Below are 18,991 nucleotides of genomic sequence, written 5' to 3' on the forward strand. Positions count from 1 at the left end.
TAAGTGCTTTGGGAGCACAAGCTCTGACGTGAAAATTCGGATTCTTCAGCAAGGTGTTGGCTTTACTGAGTGAAGATATTCAGATCTGTTGGGTTGGACAAGGCAATAGGAGCCATGAGATGTAAAATAATGGCCACTAGGAGATAATAAGTTTCAGAAAGGATTGGAAATATATATGTGAACACTTGCTTTTCACATTCTTGGCTAAAATTCCATATTTACTCTGCATTAGCACAGATGTTAATCAACCAACACATTTCTAAAACATTTTTTGTTTCACACAACTGGTAGAAATGGGATGTATATTTTATTATTTGATAAAACCTTTCTAAAGCAATAATCTGTAGCAGAAGCAGAGCACTACTTGTGTTTAGAAAGACAAGGTGCATCCAGAAGTCCTTTCTCAAAACAGGGATGATAGAATTTAATTTACAGATCTCCAATTTCCAGTACAAGTTCTGAGATTTTAGAAAAACTTACAGAGTATTTAGGAGTGCCAAAAATTAGTTCCTAATTTTTCAGTATTTTGTGAATGCCATTGCCTCACAATTTGAATCATGTAACATGTATGGATTGCCACTGTGAAAGGAAAATAGAATTCCATGTCTGTTCATGAATTAAAACATTTCTCCCCCATGATACCTCTCCAGTATCAGAGCTGATTTTGAAAATCTTTACTTTATAACCATCTTCTTTGCAGAAAGAGTAGTGTCACCTGACATTTCTACCAGAGGATAGGTACAATTAGCAGTGGTTTTGCAGGGAAAAAAGGTAAAAAACCAACATTGATCGTGCACTAGAAATGTGCACACATATTTGTGAACGTCACTGGGAGCAAAGCCAGCACTCCTGTGTTAGGAGGTGGAAGGGGTCTCCTTCACAAAGGAGATCTGATGGTATGGCACCTGCCCCTCACACTGCCAGACATTTCCTTCCCTTTCTAATAGTTTTCTGTTTTATACATCTCAGATTAGTTCTTAAACCCATGGCTCTTAATGCATTCACCTACTTTTAGTATGGACAGGAAAAAAGTGGTTAGCATATATTTTATACTTTGATATGAAAGATATGTTGACCTAAGAACTATCAGGTTTCAACTTCCAAACACCTGACTTGATCAGATAAGTTCATTCAGAAGTGATGTGGCAGCAATAATTTATGAGCTGAGGGAGTGGGAGAGAATCTTCACATCCAGTCCAATCCAGATATTGCTCCGTGCTGTGTCAGTCCTGATTTTACAACACTGCTTCCGTCATAAACACGTCTGTAAATCCTCTTTGGTTCACTTTGTTTCAGTGCTCATTTAAAACAAATGAAGCTCTGTAGCGTTTGAGAAAACACAGTGACAAAGCAAAAACCATAAAATTAAGCATTACTGAAGTGTTTGTTAAAACAAAACTGACGCCAATCTGGCACACTTGCGTTTTATTCAGTTTTAGTGCTGGAATTGTTCCCTCCAGCAGAAAACAAAAAAAGGACAAAAATCAACAACAACAACAACAAACCCCAAACAAAGAAGCAAACAAAAAAAGCAACACAACCAACCAAACAACAACAACAAAAAAAATCTGAACCTCAGAAAGGGAAATAATTCAGTCCGGACTAAGGGTATTTCTCTCAGTCCCAGAAGAAAAAATTTAAATGAAGAAAGCTGTTTTAAGAAACAAGGACATTAAGGTTATCTCCACACTGTTTCAGGGCTGTCACTTTCTATGATGACACTATTATGCCAACTTTTTCAATCTTCTATGCCTGAAGTCAAGTCTTGTCATAGGAGCCCATGTTCCCAACACCTCCAAAAACCAGAACTGCTTTCATGTAGGAACCAAAATCCAGACTTTGAGGTGTCAGCATACCTGTGTGTAAGTGAAGGCATATGTTTGTAACTCTGTTGGTTTCCTTGTTAGGAGGAAACTTATTGTTAATACCAGGGGGTCAAACTGTTTAAAGTGAATTTGTGCAGGAATTCACCAAAACCACATCAGCTCTCTGACAGGAAGGACCTAAAGAAAGGAATTAGTAGGATCGGATGTGGTGCTTTCTGACAGAGAGCCAAACCTGCAAGGTCAAAATAAGAAGCCAGTGAAAAAATAGAATTATTCATTTTAAATGAAATGTGCACAATTCCCCTTTTTATTGCCGTGCTCTGGTTTAAAGAACTGTCACATGGATATTTATATATCCAAAAGCCCTAGGCTCAAAAAGTCACCAATTTCTTCATATCTTAGTCCTCCTCCAACAGGGCTGCAGAGATAGCATTTCTAGTGGTATTTTCCCTACTTCCTTCCCCAAAGGGACAGGAATGTGTGTGATTTTCCCAGGGATGTACATCCCAGGCTGCTTTGGAGCACCATGCAGCTGAGGCATCACAGGCAGGCACCACAGCCAAGGCTCACCGCACATTTCCCTCTCTCTTTACCCCACCCACCACCTTGCCCAGGGTTTTTAAGGGCAGGGTGATATTCTTCAGCCTGGAAGGGGGATGTTCCCATTGCCTAAGGTGGACTGTCAGAAATGCACAGAATCCTTTTTCTGGTGAGTATGAGGCTTTGCTCCTGCAGACCACACAACCACAGTGATAAGTACCTGCTTCCTGAGGCAGGGGAGCAAATGTCTTGCAAGAACAGTGTAAGAACCCACATTTCAAACTTCAGCCTTAAAGTGCTGACCTGTGCTGAAACCAAACAGATCACATGGGGAGGTTCATTGTTCTGTCACAGCCTCTCATGGCCTTAACTATCCACTGGAAAATATTCAGGTGTTGAGTGAGCTGCTCATTCCAATCTGTCCCTTATTGCCTGGTTGGGAGCAGCCCTGGAGAGAAGCCCCTTGTTCCACGTGCTTCATGTTTAACCTGATCCTGTCTTTCCAGGTCAGGCACCTCCAAAAGTGAATATCCTACACACGGAAAACATTTATCCTTTAAGATATTATGCTCCAGGTGAAGGGTAATTCAGAAGAGTTTCCAGCTCTGTGCTTAAGAACTGCTTTGTCAGGGTCAACAATTTTCTACACTTGTTTTCATCAGCATATTTTAGACATGCTCAGTGAGCTGTCAGCATCAAAACATCTTTCCTTGTTCAGTTCTGCCCACCATGATTGCTTGAAGGCACCTGAAAGAGGAGCACTGTTCACCTCTCAGGGGCCACCTCGTTGCTCCAGAAGTTGATGCCCATGAGGACAGAGAGCTGAACAAGGCACCTGCAAGTTCACCTGTGTTATCTGAGGGGACAGCAGGTTTCTATCTACCCATAATGGAATTTTCATCACTTTCCTTTTCACACCAGCTCTGGGAAACAGCAAAGTGACTTGTTTACCACTGGGTCAGCTTTACCAGGTAAGAAATTTTTGCTAGGACTTGTGAACTCTATGGTGGCACTGGGAGTAATTAATACAGTCCTCACTCATGCTGCCTGTCCATGCACTCTGCACATCCCTAGGCCAACCTGCAAAGCCTCTGCTCTGCTCTTTTACCCAAAAGATCACTGTTCCTTGCCCATGAACCAGAGCAGGAGGGAAATAAGAGGGCACAAGTTGCTGCTGAAGTGGGGCACACAGAGGCGTGGGTACAGTGCTCCTGAGGCAGCTCCTGAGGTGCCATGGCTTTGACAAGAGCTCAAGCCAGCTAATACAGACCCTTCTTTTCTCCAGAGCCACCTCAGAACCAGCTATTGATTCCTAAGGCAGTAATATTCACCTGGCATCTCATTCATTCCAAGTTAATTGCTTAAATGGGTGGGAAAGGAAATTTGTGAAATGAAGTGTGCTGCTGCATCAGGCATAAAGGAAACTTCGTCCCTATTAAGCTGAAAATGCTTCCCAAAGACAACACATAGGCTTCACTGTGCCGAGGCACTTAAGTTCAATTCTTCAGTGGGGCCACTGTTTAAAGAGAGCATTACTAACTCAGTCACAGCAAGCTTTCTGTGCTTCAGCTTCCCAGTCACTCAGTTTACTCTTCAGGATGGTTTCCCCTACGGCTTAAAAATATGACCTTGGAAAGAATTGCTAAATAAGTAAATACTTGAGTCTACCAGAGTTTTCTTTCTGCATCCTAACCCAGGCACAGGTTGAAGCCTTGCAACTGTGCCCTATCTGCTAAGGAGAGTTCTGTTGGTATTGAGTGGCATATTGTTTAGAGAAATAACACATTTTCGTTAAGGAAGGAGAAAACATTCCAAATAAGCTGCTGGTCAAACACACATTTTTATGCATGTCAGCAGCTTGAGAAGAATAAGGAGAAGGGAACAGTTTCATTTTAAGTGATTCACTGAAGAAAAGTTCCAGTTTATATTACTATGAATTTCTCCTTCAGAGTGCTTCTCATTTTCAGGATGCAATTTCGTACTTCCTTCTCACAGCAGACTTTTCACAATCTGTATAGCAGTGCTCATTTTAGAATTGGCTGTTTCACCTCTCTAAATAAAGCTACTTTAGTACCTGCATGAATTCCTTGCACTGGCCATTACTAACATTAAAAAATGCCTTTATGCAGAGATACGGCCTCTGCATCTATTCATTGAATTATTGAAAGAAGTTGGTGTCCTTTAAAGCAGCTCTTTTAATGTTTCTGTTCATTACTTGTTTTTATTTGTGACCTTCGTTGTATTGGCTCATGGTTAAGTAAGTCTGGAGAAGTTTCTTTTCCCTGAATTAAGACTTGATGAAGGTCTGAGGGGTGTTCAAGGGATTGGCCCTGATTGCCATCCTGGGGTCTGCTGCCATCAGCTTTCCTGTGCCTGTGAGCAATTTTCTCCAGGAAAAAAACCCCAAAAACAACAAACCAGTCAAAGGAGACTTTAATGCTCTCTGGAGTGTTTTTTCTTCCTCAGCTCTGGTACTGCCATGTGACGAGCTGTTCTCTCCTTACACCTTAGCTACCAACAGCCTCAAGGAGCCAATGCAACCAGTGATTGCCAAAATAGAGACCTAGTCCTGTGCTCTCGTGGTCCTCAAGGCTCTCCAGCTCAGTGGCAGTAGGGTAAGCCAGGCATTGCCAACTCATGTGGGTTCCTAATCCAGAGATCCTGTTCCCAGGTCTTGGTTCAGGGACCTGGTGTGGTCCAGGAGTTCATGACTCTGCTGGAGAACTCTCCTCCAACTGCAAGGGCCAGTTCAGTTTAAGTTTTCTCCAAAGGAAACTAAAAACGCCTCTTTTTTTCTTTTTTTTCCCTGAAGAAAATGCCCTATTGTCATGTTTGCAGTTTTGTTTAAGGGGTAAAGTGCAAACTACCGTGCAGCCAAATTCTGTGGGATATGGTTGAGTGGTCAGTTCAAGAGTTAAAATTACAGGCACCCAGAGAAAGGCGAGTGAGGGGAAAAAAGGAGGAACAGCAAAGAACTAAAGGGAACTGTCAGAGATTGAAGTGGAGCAAGGCAAATCTGGAAGGATGGTGCTGAGGAAGTCAAGATTTTTCTGAAAGTGGCAGAACAAGTTTTGTGCAGCTTGGTGCAAGTCTGGAGCTGTGAATTCACTGGCCTTCCTTCAGGCATCAGCAGAACACTTTGAACTCAGTATTCTCTCATATTCTGCCTAAAGGAACCTTTTCGCTGCTTTGTTGGTACTGAAAGACTTCACTTTACTGCTCTGGATGGAGATAGCTACAATGAGGTAGGTAATAACAACACACAGCAAAATTTGGTGCTCAAGCAATGAGAACACCATTGCCTTGCTGGGTAACTGCCTTCACCAAGGCTGAGGAAACAACAATTTAACCTGGATCTTTCCACTTTAAGCCCATCTTTTTCTATCAGGCATGTACAGAAGCAGCAAATCATTCTCTCTCTCTCCATGTCAGCAGGTTTCTTATTTCTGGAGAACCTCTCTGACCGATTTCAATGGATTTCCAACTTCAGTGCTGCTTCCAGGCTTTGCACCCCAGGACTGCTGCTTTACTTTCTGACAAAAAATTGGTCATTAATGCTCACTCTCACTGACATACCCTGTCTGTTCATCCTTGTGGTTCTTGTTTTACACTTGTTACTACCTTGTGTGTGGTTTAGAAGTAACTTCACCCTTGCTCTTTTGATGGGCACTGTTTTTAAACATGGGAGATTTCAGCAGAACAGCCACACACACCCCCCACCCAAAATACTAATCAGGTACTTGTGTAGGACAACAAATTTCATCTGGGGGAGGTGGAAATGGTTTACAAGAGAGAGACACTTGTAAGAAAAAGGCCCTAAGAAGAAAGGCTTTAAAGTTGCATCTTTCTTTGAACATAAAAAACACTTTGTCTCTCAATCGAAACTGCTGCCCAGGGGATGTGTCATACATTCTGTGCAGCATCAACATTTCTACTGATGTAGAAGTTCAAGGCAGCCACTCTCTGTCTAGCCCATGTCTGTCATTCCTGCTCCAGGGAAGACTGGCTGAGTGAAACACGAGCCTTGCCTGTGACAAGTTCAATGCCACAACAACATCAGGCTCTCCCCAGAACAGTAAGGTTTAATGCAGTATTTCACAATCTCAGATGATTTTTAAGTGAAGCTCATGAGAGAGAAAGGCTGATGAATATTTACCCAGGAATTTGTTCATGATTTGGCTGAGGATACGCTTCCAGAGGTCTGTGACTGGTGCTGTGCACTCTTGTTCATCAATGCACGGAGTGTTGTGCACGGTTATCGAGTAACCTCCGTCTCAGAGGAAGGCTGTGCAAGTTCAACAAAACATTGGTGTCCAAAGGAGCCTGCGGTGAATGAGACCTCTGAAGAGCTATTAATCGAGCTAAAAAGAAAACCTTGTGAGAACACTTTAGCTTTCATAAGTTTTCTGCCCTGGGGAGATCAGTAAAGAGGGAGCCGAAAGATAAAGAAACATACTCATATTTGCCTGTTTGTTTGCCTTGGTGTCAGTTATCTGGTACTTGATAAATAGAGAAATTGTGTTCCCTCAACTGCTAGGATGATGAAATTTTACTTTCTTCATCTGCTGTGGTTCTGGCAAGACATAAAGAATAACAAAAACCAAGTTATTAGGAAATTCAATGGCTGAACCCTGGTATTTCAGAGCTGTGCTCAGATTTAACTGACCTCTCTCAATGAGAACAGCACTCACAGCCTTCATATTTTAGGCTTAGGTCAGGTACCAAATTCCTGAATAGATGTGCAAACCTTCCCAAGGTCTTGAGTTTGCTCTATTGAGGCTTTCATCTGCCTTCCAGAGAGATTAGAAATGTTACTAGAACTACTCATTTCTGGAATCCAGGACGAGCAGGAGTCTCACAAATCACTCCAATCCGGGTTCAGATCCAGAAATAAGGGAAGAGTGCTGCAGAGCACTCAGTTATTCTGCTATTTTTTCCTCTAGGAGAAAAGTAGTCATTCATATATCTGGACAAACTTGCCTTGCTTTATTTCCAAGCTAAATGAACACTTTGCTCTCAGTTTGGCTTCAGTACACAACAGTGAAAATGAGAAAAGAGTCCAGCAACACATTAATAGATTCCAGAAATTCTGTACAATGTCAATAAAGAAGTCACTGAGCTATTTCAAAAAATTTGAAGCATTTGCAAGATATCATGAAGTGAAATAAATTGTTCCTCTTATGGCTCATAAAAGAAGTCCTATGAAATGTAGAAAGGATTCCAATTATTATCTTATCAGAAACAAAATAATAATTGATTTATATTTAAGCTAAATTGTAGTAATTTATTAGAAAGATTGTTTTAATTGTGACCAAATAACTTGATTTGTAGCATGTCATTTCCAGTGAGTGCAAATTTCAGGCAAACAGAAAATCCTCTTTTGCTAAATGGTTTCATGGTTTTTTGTATAACTATTCTACAAATGCACATGGTTCTGCAAGCCCTAAATGAAAGACATTTTCTTAGAAAACGTAAGGAACAAGTCTAACAAAATTAGTAAAATACTGATAGGTCGAATAGGAGACATCAAATTAATAGTAAGTCAAAAGTCACCTTTGGATTAGATGGGTGCAAAAACCTTTTCCTACACTCTAAATGAGGAACTGAGGTGTCCAAAATCACCTCTAACACAGATAGCACACAACTGGTACGAGTATGAATTTTGGACAAATGTTCCTCCAGGGACACATGGACGGCACATAAGCTCTAATTTCCTCTAGTGGAGCTGAGCTTCTGGTGTTTTTGCTCTTCAGCTGTAAAACTGAGGAATCTACTGTATTGTCCATCCTCACCAGAATGAGACTGACTGAGAAAAAACTTCCAACAGCTGGCTCTGAGGAGTGGGGGTTGTCTGAGATGTTGCAGTATTGGGAACGGTATCCACTTGATTGTCTGATAGCTACAGGAATTGATTTCTATGCAAGTGCTAAGCAAAGAATTTCGAGAATGTCAGGTTTCCATTTCCCATTACCTTGTTTCCTTTCTCAAAGGCTGCTTTTTAGGGTTTACAGAATGAGATTAGTTATCACTAACTATGGATATCACTATTTATTCAGCTTGTCAAGATGGATTTTTTTATTGCCTAGAAGGGAGTGCCTGCTATTTCCATTTTCCTGAGAAAAATGAGGGTTAAGACATATATCTGGAAGCAGCCTATAGTGATGACACATGAGATCACAGACCTCTGACTACACCAGAGATTTCAAAGAGAATTTAAACACCTTAAGCATTGTGGTGGGCTTGGTCACACCTTCCTACCACGGTCATTTTAGGCTGGTTCAGGTAAATGAATTTAGTTCTCCAGAATCTGAGCGTTGTTGCTGTGGTGGCACTTTCCTTTATTTCATTGTTTTATCTTCACCAAGCAAGAGTAAATGCCAAGCACCTGATGAGGGTTAGCAATTCTTGCTTAAGAATACATAAACTATAGAGCCTAAAATGTAGAATCTCTTGTTGTGTTGATTCATCTATACACCTAATTTGGTTTTCATTTCCACCCACCTCAGTTTAGGACCCAGTGCTGTGTAAGTGATAGAAAGACAAAGGCATCTAAGTATGATTTCTGGGGAATAAACTCTTGAATTAACAACTTGGTCTTCAAAGAAGAATCTGGTAAAGGAAAACAAGGTTATTCTGAAAAACACCACTGTTTATTATGTCCCTGGAGATCATTATCTTTCCAGAATGGTGCAGACCTCACAAACATTGGAGAACATAGGAAATATTGTCTTTTATCATAATTTTTTTTTCTTTTAAATTCACTTTAAAATAATACAGAAATCCAGCCTCCACTCAATTCCTGTACATTCAAAGGCAAAATGTACATATTCCCCTAGAGAGCAGTCCACTGGATGACTGTGGAAGAGGAGAAAATTAAATTCAGGTGAATATATAATAGAAAACAACTCCTTTCATGTAGCTGCATTATTATAATTCATCTCTAACCTCTTGCTGAATTCTTAATGACGACAAAACTAATTTGTGGCAGTGGCATAAATGTTGAAATATCACACTTCAGCACAGCTTTTTTTCATTCTCTGAACTTTCATTCTCTTTCTCACTTTTCCACCTCTGGTCTCTCAGCTTATAACCAGACATATTGTGGGCGGTTTGAAGATCTTTTACCAGCTCCTACTTTTTGGGGGGAGTTTTGTTTGTTTGTTTGGGGGTTTTTGGAAGGGAATAAACTTGTCATTAGAGAACAGTTAAAAGTCCCCTTTTGTCTCTGGGACTGTTTCTACACTGAAACCTCTTGGGCCAGGACTGACTAAACCATGCTGCTCAAAGCCTTTTCCTTTGTGTAGGCAACAATTCTAATCAGTGCCATTTCTGATTTTGGGAATTCATCCTCTGACCTTGTTAGAAATTGATAAGCTCATTTGCTAAATAGCCTCAAAAATTAGGTTTGTGTTGCCCTGAAAAAAATATCTGCCTGGTCTTGGTATAAGTCTAAAATTAATCAATTTTTTTATCCTTCTTTATCTAAGTACCTCAGAATTCAATGTAGCTATTTGTGTGCAGTGAGGTTGGAAATGTATTTTTGATTACACTCATAGGTGAACAACCACAGCACAGGGCAAAGAAGGGATTTGCTCAGGGCCATACAGACCCTTTGTGGAGAGCAGGAGCTTGAACCATCTTTCCCACATTCCTTCTCTGGTTCAGTAAGAGACCAAGGCAATTTCAGCCAGTAGACACCCCAGGGTTCTTTGCCTGACCTGGTCCCACGTTTCCCATCACAGCAGTCAGGTACAATATCTTCTGCAAGATCATTTCACTTTCCTGGTGTTCCCATCCACCTGCTTTCCTATGGCTGTGCTCACTGTTTCCCTCAGAAAAAGCTGGCAGGAAGAATAGTGATTTTACCATCAGTCAAAGATGTCCAGATTTAGCATTAGGATGGTCAGACTGGCATTTCTGGTGGTAGAGTCACAGGCAAATGGCCTTTCTGCAGATGTGCTGTTTCTTCTTCACCAAGGTGATGGTATATATGTAAATCCTTTTTATTTTATTTTTAATCTAGGACTTCCTCTTTAGAAATATGCAAGAGCTGCTCTGTCCTTTTCAAGGTTATAGAATGATGAATTACTCTGAAATATCTCCACTGGGAAAATCCAGAAGCTCCTTAAATCTTATAATACTTTGGTGTAAGCAATACTCTAAATTGCAGAGACTGTGCTTGCTTTAAAATGTTACCAATTTCTGCAGTGAAGCCCAGTGTATCTCAAACTTAATAGGAAGAATAGAGGAAAAAAAATTAGGTGATTCATTAATTCTGTAACTTCAGTGCACTGGTAAATTCTAAAACACTGCTCAGGAGAGAAGAAAAAGGTTTTTAGGGATTCTAGGAACCTTTCTCATGTCTGCATGTGCAAGACACATGAGACTAAAATTAATTTGATTTATCCTCACATCACTGCAAGTGATAATTTCAGTCTGAGATTAACACCTATATGTCAGAGACAATGTGGGCATGTATGTGAGGGGGAGGACACAACAGCAGTAACACTGTACAGCTCTTTATTAATTATCTGATAAAAGACTGCTGGTGAAAAAAAAAAAATGTTACACCATCCTGGTGTTCAATACCCTTTTGTATATGAGCAGTTTTGCTAAGGATTCTTGGTTCAGTTTTTTTGGGACTGTTTGGTATGTTTAGAACTGTTCTTGGTATTTTCCTGCTTAAATGTAACATGTATCATAGTTCACAAGATCCCTCTGTGCTCAACCCCACAAAGACAGCAGAATCTTTAGGGGCACTGGTTTTACAGCTATATCCTTTGTAAGAAGTAATATTCAGGAGAAAGATTTCTGAGGTGATCACACAGGAATAGCAGAAATTAGATTGGCTGGTGCTGGAAAACCACAGCATTCCTTCAATAAAACATAACGATAGGTAGTGCTCATCCTGCAAGCGAGATGCTTCATACCAATACATCTTTCTGGGAAACACTGAATTTTCAGTTCAACACTCACACCAATCACCAGGTGTATCTCCCAAACGGGCACCGTGTGGCCAGTGCCAGTGTGAGGTCTGCAGCTCCCCTGCCCTGCTGGCCTTGTCCAGGAGCTGGTGGATGCTGTCACCTCATCGATGCAGGGCCTCGCTGGTGTCTCCAACCGCAGGCGACTCCGCGTCTCCGCGCCTCTGAGAAATGATGTGCCGGAGTGCCAGGCTCCTCTGGAAACAGAGCTGCCACTTCCCAGGGACAAGCATCCACAGAGAGCTAAGGAAGATTTCTGGGCAGCAGCCAAGCTAATTCCTGCTCTCATTTCCACCCAAATAAACCCAAAACTGTGTGACAGAAGCAGAGAAGCGCATCGGCACCTCAAACCCGACACAACTGAGATCCCTCTGCGTCTGCAGGCAGCAGCCCCTTCCCTGTGGGCATGGGCACGCACTGCCTGGGACACTTCTGGCCCAGGGCTCGTGGGGTTTGTCCTCAATCCCCCTCTAGAAGAGCTCTCCTTGCAATTCCAAAGCCGTAGTTCAGCAGCACAGCACAGCTTGGCTGATGACGAGGGGACACAGAGCAACTTTGGAAACACAAACTGGCACGGGGAGAGAGCCTTTTTGGCTTCGAAAGGACGGCGCACACGTTCGGAGCCAGAATGTGTAAAGACTTTTGTTCACAAACAGAAATGCCTTGTGCTGACAGGCTCTGAACAAGGCTGGCACTCTTGTGAAGGCAATATGAAAGTTGCCTTGTGCTGGGATTAGCCGAGTGAACAGTTAGCAGCAAATAATTGACACAGAAAATTTAGAAGGATAGTACCCTAATATTAAAAAAAAAAAAAAGGTGAAAGCTCTGCTGTTTTGACTTTGCTCTCTCTCTCTAAAATCAGCAAATGTTTCAGGAGAATACGCTTCAGCCCAAGAGTGGTTCATGGTCTGTCTGTTAAGAATATTCACTCTTCAAGGTCTGTGTAGTGTGACCCACATCCATGACTGTTGTCTACTTGCATCTCTGGAGCAATGAACTGCTCCTTGCAGCAGCAGGACTCTTTTCCTCCACCTTACCCAAGGCCATGCACAGTTAGCAGGGTCAGATCTCTGTGCCATGTCACGGAGGGATTCTCAGCCAAATTTGTCTTGCTCTGTCACAGGCACATCATAATGTCAGAGACACAAGCTTTGCTGGCAAAATTGTTACCTTCTGGATAGAGGGTTCTTCACTAACAAGCAAAAAAAGGGGGTGTCCACACAGATTGTGGACAGTATTGGCTTCCCTTGGACACCCATAAACTGGAGATGGAGCACAAACAGGCCAAGCAATTCTCTTACATGTCTTCAAGGCTGCTGTGGAGGAAAGAGGCTGAAGTCAGATGGTGATGAAATTTCTGTTTCTGATCAAAGCCTTATATTTTAGGTCACCTTTTTAAAAAATTTCTCCTCAAATTATTTTCTGATCAGTTGCAAAAAAAAAAAGAAAAAAAAAAAAAAAAATCACTCAAATGTCACTTTTCTCTGTGAACATTCATATGTTCCAGCTTCTCCAGACCAAGCATTCTCCAAAGAGGTCACGAGCACAGACATAATAAGATCTCAAGTTTATTTCCAGTACTTTCCCCTCACTTCAGGCAGATATGAGGCTTGGTTCAGCACTACTGCTGGTAATTTCACTGCAATGGTTTATTTCCCATACCCTGTTGTGTTAATTACCTGGAATAGAGCTAATTATTACTGGATAAGTAGGTTTATGTAATCTGACTAACACTGAGAACAGAAGAAGAGTGAGCCACGCCTAAAAATCACTGGATTAAAAATTATGAGATTCAAATTTTTAAAAAAGTGATTAGATTTTTTTCTTTCCTAAAACTGAGTTCCACATTTTCCCTCAGTTTCAAGCTTTCTGCAGTGACGAGAAACTTCTTGCTGTCTCAAAGATCAGTGCCTTGTTGCTTTGCAGGGTCCATGCTGGGAGAGCACCAGCACTGGCAAAAGCCCCAGTGTAATGTGGGGACCTGGGAGGGCTGTCCTGGGCAAGCAAGAATCCCAGAGAGGGACCTCAATGCTGAAGAAAGCAGAAGGTGCACATGATCCAAGTCTATTTGAGAGCAGTTTGGGACCAACAAACACCCTTGAATGGTGTCCCTTGCATGCCTCAAGCCCTCTGTACTGCCATCAGCTGTCTGCAGCTGAGGATTTAGGGGGTTGTTGTTGTGTTTCTTACATACTTGTCACTAGACTGTTGGTCCTAGAATCACAGAATCATAGAATAGTTTGGGTTCAAAGGGATCTTAAAGATCATCTTGTTCCAACCCCTCTGCTATGGGCAGGGACACCTTCCACTATCCCAGGTTGCTCAAAGCCCCATCCAACCTGGCCTTGGACACTTGCAGCAATGGGGCAGCCACAGCTTGTTCCAGTGCCTCATCACCTTCACAGTAAAGAATTTCCTCCTAATATCTAATCTAAACTTCCCCACTTCTAATTTGTATCCATTACCCCTTGTGCTCTCACTACAGTTACTGGTGAAGGGTCCCTCTCCAGCTTCCCTGTGGGCCCTGTTCAGACACTGGAACGCTGCTGTGAGGTCTCCACACAGCCTTCCCTTCTCCAGGCTGAGCAGCCTCCCCTTCCTCAGCCTGTGATCACACCTCACACCCTGCCCCACCAGGCTGTGACCATTGAGGAGCCCCAGGGTGGGTGAGTGGAAGGAATTCGGTGGGAATTTCAAGAGCAGTGGCAAGCCTGTGAGATCCAAGCCTGAGCCCAGGTGAGGAAGCTTCAGGTCTTTAAAAGGACATTTTTACCTGCTTTCCTCTCTGCCACACAATGTGAAGTAGCATCTGTTCCCCACTTGCAGGAGCCTCCAAATTGGTCCTTTTGTCCCCTTTTCCACACTTACAACGCTTTCTTCATTTCTTTATTCAGTCACTATCTCAGCTGCATGAAGGACTCTATGCAAAACCATCTGAGAGTGAATGGGAAGGACCCTTCCACTGAATATGTGGTTAGGACTCACAGGCACAAGCATTTTCCAGCAGCACTGAAAGGATTAATTGAAATGTTGAGCCAGAGCAGTAATTATTTTACCAAACAGTGAAACGCTATTCAGCCCTCACTTCTCAACTGCTACTGATGCAATCAAGGCCAAATGGAGCCAAGATATAAAATTACTTCTGCAGTCCAGCATTTTAAAAGCAATTAAAAGTGAGAGGTGCCCATGATTACAGTGTAAGAAAGAGGGTTTTCATTAAACAAATGGGTGTAATGCTTGCTCTAAAACCCTGCTTCCCAGCAAAACAAAACATACAGGGCTGGACCCACTTCTGACTTTCCAGAATGAATCCATTCACTTGAGAAGAGTTACTCCAGATTTATTCAGTGAGATCAGAATCACACCTGCACAATGAGAGACATTAGAGGTGCTTTTTCTGTGCTTTGTGTTACTTTCCTGTAAGTGTATTTTTGTCTCTTCCTTTTTGCGGTTCAAATAAAAGGAAAACAATAAAAGTCCCAAAGAAGAAACCCAACTGGGCTGGGGAGAAGGAAGTGAAAATATTCCAGTCCTCGTGTTTATTCTTGCCATAGGAATAAATAGGGCTTGGTTCAGTGCACAGTTCTGTCACAGCACGTTGTGTTTGCTTCTCCTTAGGCTGGCAAAACTTCATGGACTGCCATGAAATCACCTCTACAGTGAGCAAATAGAAACTGGCTGATGCTCAGAGGGGACAGCAGCAATCTGGAACTGCTGAGTGATCTGCTCCCTCAGACCTGCACTCGGTGATCCTCACCCTTAGGCTATCAGTGAGGAGCCCTGCACATTTACCACTGTGAATCTCCCTCCTCTAGTCAGTGGAGGTGAAAGACGTCTCCACCATCTGCATTGCACACTCTTGTTTATCAAGCATCTCCACACATTTTTGTTCCTTAATACACTTGGAACTTCCAAAAAAATTCAACCACCTTTGCTGAAATTTTCCGTGTTTCGTTTCTGACCAAAGGTGAGCCTGGATTTTTTGAAAAGCCAGAGGAAAATTCCATTGGCTTCTTGTGAACTGAAAAGAAGTGCCAAAACAAAGAAACATTTCCCCCCATTTGAGACAGCTTCTAGCCACATGTCATTAGAGAGTGAAACACCAACCATCCAACATAAAGGAGCAGCACACAAAACTTGTGAAGGTCTCACCCCACCATTCAACAGGCAATAGAGCTGCCCCTGGACATGCACAAGCAATGGCAGCTTGGAAACCATAGGATTCAGCTGATTTTGGATCCAACCCAAACCCTACAGAAACCTGCAGCACCCTTCCATCCATCTGACAACAACTCAGCTGGACCTGCATATCAGCAATAAAGTGGTAAAATGTAGGGCTTCTGTCTGGGTATTTTCTGTTTTGTTGCTAGTTTGATACCTATCACCCCAAAAGGCTCCCTGCATACTCCTCTGCCTTGTAGCCACCTTTTGTCACCAAAGCAAACATTTTTTCCTAACAACTGTCCTGGTTCTAGCCTGAATTGCCAAAAATTCCCTTCTAACTCTGAAGAGAAGACATGGCCAGTAATTTTCTACCTTTCATGGCCAACAGAACTAGCTAGTCTCTTTCCAAAAGAACCAAACCCTGGGATAAAAAAGTCTTTGTAGATTTTCATAGTAGGAGGAGTGGGGACTAGTCCATCATTGAAAGTTTGGTCTTCTTTTGTTCTGAATGAAAATGAAGTTGCAGAGATCTCCTTGATCCAATAATGGAAGGCTCTCCTGACTGCAATTGCCTGCATAACTTTGCTTTGGAAAGTGTAAAACAGGCCAACCTTTCCTGCTAATTAATTTTCTTTTTTTTTTTTTCTTTCACTCCCATTTCTGTTTCTTTCAGCCCATTGTGATCTTATCCTTAGGCTGTTGGGGTTTTTTATGCTTCCTCTCTGCACTAGCGCCATCTGACCCGGTGGGTACAGAGTGGAGTTGTTCAGCCCTCAGAAGGAGCTCTCTGGGGCAGGACTGGAACACGTTAGGGAAGTTTATTATGGCCCCTGTCCTGGCTGACACGCTGGGATTGAAGTAGGTGCCTCCAGAACTAAAAGCCCAGGTTGTTGCAGGCTGGGGTTCAGAGCCAGGCTGAGCTGGGAGCAGCACCAGCTCCGATCCTCTGCGGATTAGCACAGAGGGGGACTTGTGAATGGTCCATGTGATATCTGCTCAGGAGGTAAACAGAGGATTTTAGTCTCCTGGGCTGTCAAACCAGCTCCTTTGACAAGCTCTAAATTCACTTAAAGCCATGTAATTTGAACATGCTGTGGGGTCCAAGTCTACCTCACCCTTGATACTGCGTAAATGGGCCCATTAAGGGTTAGCCAAGTTTTGTGTGGTGTGTTCGTAAACAGTCACAGTGACGCCTATTTCGGGGAGATAAGCCCTCCCCTGCCAGAGCACAATAGGGGCTGCTCACAGGATGAGAATCCAAGGCTTTAAAATCGTCAGAGGGGGAATAAAGAGCAAAAAAAAAAAAAAGTGCCCAAAAAATGTTATTAAACTTTAGCAACTTTGCCATCTCAGATGAAGACTGTGATTTCATCAGCAGTTGAATCATAAGCACAGTGTTTTATAAATCAGACATAAACTTTTACCGTGGGACAGAACTTTGCATAAAGCTCGTCATCTATGAGGGAAACTTTTTTTTTTCTTTCTAAGGTTAAGAAATTTAAACATCATGTAGATACCTCTAAGTGCCAGGATGTTTCAGGAGAAGAAAATTGCATGCAGAAAAGCATCATATGGCACTTACATTTGATTTGAGGTTTGGGGAGTTTTTTTGTGGAGTCATTGCAGCATCAGTGCAGTCTCAGCCCCCAAATTGTTCTCACAGTTCTTCTCTGAACCAGCATCAAACAGCACTTGGCAATCATATGAACCAGATGCAATCTTCCATAACACAGTATGAGTCTCAAACAGGATGATTTGGCAAATCTGTTCCAAACTTCAACAAGAAGCACAAGAAGCTGAACAGTGTCACCTAAATATTTCTGGGGGAAAAAAAATCTGCCTTTTTGATTGGAACCATACCAACTTCTTCAAATCAACAACTATGATTATCTTATTATTAAGATTCTCCAGGAGCCCAGATTATTGCCATAGGTAGGAAAAATCATTTAAAGAGAAAGAAACAGGAAGCTAAGTAGCCCACAGATGCTGATTGAAGCCACAGGGAAAGTAAGGTTGCAAAGGACCAGTATTCATCTGAGTTTTTTTTCAAACATCTTGGAAGAGAGCATGGTTAACAAAAAATTTGCTGAGAAATTGGACAGATAAGAATTTACTATTGGTCGTGCTTGCTGTCCCCAGTGTGACAGAGTAGGACATCAGGAAAACATGCACAAAACTGGGCAGGGTTAGAGCACTCCTGAGGGTACTGGAGGCAGAGAAACCACAGAGCACCAAGCCTCCCAGCAGGGTCACAAACCATGCCCTTCCACACCTACAGCCCATGGTTAGACAGCTCTGGCAATTTGGGCATGGCTGGCTGAGAGCACAGGCAGCCAAAGCAAGGTCTTCTTGCAGCATTCTCCTTGCCCAAAGAGAGCTGGTCAGATTGTGTTATGGCTATCTGCTATCACTGGCAATATTTGCTTTATCAGTTTTGTGCCTCAGTCATCTCCATGGCATGTAATAACTTTGCAGTGGTGGGTTAACCCTCTTTTTGCTCACACTGTCCTTTGGAGGGCTGTGCTTGCAGTAGGCCCAGTGCAGAGTAGTTTGGATGTTGATATATTCCCTGAAGGCCAGAGAAAGGCTCCCACTGACTGCTACAGGGCAGACTCTCTGCTGTTTTTTAAGAAGAAAATCTATAAAAACAACTGGGAAGCAGCCCTGAACCCTTCCTGGAGCTGGATTCAGTCTCACTTCCCAGGACTCCTAAAGCCAAGCCCCACTTGTCTGGTCCACGCTTCACTCCCTGAGTCTCTGCAGCTTTCCAATTCTCTCATCACTCTTCTCCTTCAGGTTTTCTGAGTGCACACAAACCTTCTGGATCATTCCCAGTGTTTAGGCTTAATAGTATCCCTTTGCATTTTGTAAGCTGGATGAGGAGAATTACTTTATAACAGCTGGAAAGGAGGAAACATCACCCTGCAAAACCAGCAGCCATCCAAGCACCAAAGCTGCTGGTTCTCCAGGTGTGTCTTGGCCCCACTCAGGCACATTTGCTGGCCTTCCTTAGACTCTTGGTGCTGCTTTCATGTTTTTCTGTGTACCTGATGCTCTGTCCCTTGCCTAGGCTTCCCCCTCTTCACTGTCTCAGATTTTCAGCCCTCCGTGTGGAAAGGACTATTCCTCTTACACGGTGAGACTTGAGGGAAAGTGAATGAACAGAGGAGAGCACTTAGAGACCAGACGTTGAAAGGCTTCTTACACAAAACACAAAAGAGCTTTTCTTCTCATCAGTGTTTTCAAGAGACAAAAGAAAACACATTTTCTGAAGTGTTCCTTGGAGATACTTTGTTTTGAAGTGGTTAAAGAATTTTGAATGTGAGATAAGGGGGAGACACTGGCATGGAGCGAGGATAACAGCTTGTTCCTCCAAGGGCTAGGATTAAATTGCAGGGAATGCTGGCACTCAGCCCAAGCTCAGCTTCCCCGGCCCCAACACTTGCTTGAAAAGGTAGAACTTGAAACATGTGCTTT

This window comes from Prinia subflava, chromosome 7, assembly GCF_021018805.1.
Source record: "Prinia subflava isolate CZ2003 ecotype Zambia chromosome 7, Cam_Psub_1.2, whole genome shotgun sequence".
In the NCBI taxonomy this organism is placed as follows: Eukaryota; Metazoa; Chordata; class Aves; order Passeriformes; family Cisticolidae; genus Prinia; species Prinia subflava.